Source organism: Pteropus vampyrus, unplaced genomic scaffold, assembly GCF_000151845.1.
Source record: "Pteropus vampyrus isolate Shadow unplaced genomic scaffold, Pvam_2.0 Scaffold19, whole genome shotgun sequence".
Classification (NCBI taxonomy): Eukaryota; Metazoa; Chordata; class Mammalia; order Chiroptera; family Pteropodidae; genus Pteropus; species Pteropus vampyrus.
In genome coordinates, this window is record NW_011888800.1 from 10,714,053 (window position 1) to 10,716,134 (window position 2,082).

Genomic DNA, 2,082 nt, shown 5'->3' on the forward strand with positions numbered 1-2,082 from the left:
GGTAAGCTCTAAGAACAGACTATACAATTTGAAGCAAAAGCAGTTGTTAAGGCTTGAAAAATGAAAGAAGAGTTGGAGAACATGAATGCAGAATGTAAGAGAAAACGAATACATTTTTAGAGAGTTTTCCAGGGAAGCAGGGCATTAAAAGAAAGGAAACAAAGTTGTTAGTCTTTTTTTTTTTTTTTTTTTAATATAGGAGATCATTCAGGGTGAAATAAACCTGTGGATAGACAGTGAAAAATTAAAACTGCAAAAGAAAACAGATTGATCATGTGTGTGAACAATTTGGCTATTTTTAAATAGCTGATTGATTTTAATCAAGTCTGTCCCATTTTTTTGAACATTATATCTATGGTCTGCAGTGATGTAGGAGCTGAATTTCTATTCATGCATTGTCTCCCTTTCTCTCTTTCTCTCTCACTTTCCACTCCATTCCTAGCTGCTGTTTGAGTTGTTTGTGACTCTCTAGTAAAGTAAGCACTGGAAAAAATTAGAAGTGCTGATCAGAGAGAACATTTGGGCAGATGCTCCTACTTCTGATGACATTTCTGGCCAGCAGTCCTTTCATTAACACCTGAAATCTAGATGTTGCAGCAGGGAAAGGGGCTTGGGGTTTGGAGAGAAGCACATTAGAACAGGAATTTCCTTGGGGTGAATGCTCAGAGGAAGGTCTAGAAAATGTACTGTCAGAGGAAAAACAGTAACTACTTTTCTCCCTTCTTTTCTTCCTTTTTTCCTCCCTCCCTGTCTTCTTTCTTTCCTTCCTTCCTCCCCTCCTTTTTTATTTAAATTACTGATGCCTTTATAATAGTTACAGACATTCAGAAAAGAATCTAGATTTCCTAATTTATTTTGCACTTCTTGGGATTTGTTTCCTTCCCACATTCTCCCCTGCTGCATTTTCTTTCTATTTAATATTGATGTGATATTCATCCTGCTTCCCTTCCACTCTGCCTACTTTCCTTTTCAGCTTCAGTGATGAGTCTCTAAGCACTCGGGTTAATCTCCTCTTTATTTTAATCATTTCTGTTTTCTCATCTTGATCTTTTCATCATTTCTAATTGATACCTCCACACTGCTGTGAGAAAATTAAGTCACCTTCATCCATTTTGTAGGACCAAAATGTTTGTTGCTCAGTTAGCTATTCTCCATCTCATTTTCTTCCACAACAGAGGCCCACTGAGATTAGTCAAAAGGAACAGCAAATGGGTGACCTATTTGTCGACGGTAGTTCAAATTTTACACACAGCAAATGCACATTTACTTTACTTCCTAAGGGTCTGAGGGATTCTATAGAAGTGATTTTTTAAAGATAACAGGAACTTATTACTTCTCGAGCTCCAATATTCAAAAGAAATAACTTTTTCTTTTTAAATGGAATCTTTATGAAGACTGATTATTGCATAAAGCATTCGCTAAATAACAGCCTCAATGTGTAATACAGCCAGAAAGGGGAGGTAGTGCAATGAGCATTCTGGCTATCTGACTTATTTTCTTAGCTCTGACAATCTCTTCAGGTGAAGCTATGCAACTTTGGGCAGTTACTTAACTTCTTTGAGACTAAGTGGTTTCATCTAAAAAATCAGTTTTAACTCAGTGATGCATTTCTAAAGCCTCTTCTAGCTCTGATATTCTGTGATTCAATTTTGACTTTTTTTGTTTAAATGGTTCATAGTTATTATGAAAGTCAGCTACTATTAGAATGATGCATTTAGGTATAGAGTTTTTGGAATAAATAAAACTTTCGATAAAGGAATAAATGAATACCTGCTCCTCCATAATATAAAACCAGCATACGAACCTTTGTAAAATACTTAGTGTTTTTCACCTTCTCATTCAGCGACAACTTGTATATTTCTGTGATTTTTAGTCCACCTTTAATAGCTCTTTCTTCTATGTTCCAATTCGAAGTTTTTAACCTGCAGTGAGTTGGGAAGTCAAAAATCACTATACTTGCTAAAAGTTTACATAAAATAAGTATCAATGAATTCTGGATAAGGAACTGACTTACTATCTTATGAGTACTATGCTTTTGTATCATTCATTTGGTACCACTTTTGCTAATTTATTTGTTCTTAA

At 35.1% G+C, this 2,082-nt stretch overlaps 1 pseudogene; it reads right to left on the bottom strand.

Moving 5' to 3' along the window:
- The window catches only part of LOC105288806, an 82,984-nt pseudogene that overhangs the window by 75,680 nt on the left and 5,222 nt on the right, over positions 1-2,082 (bottom strand).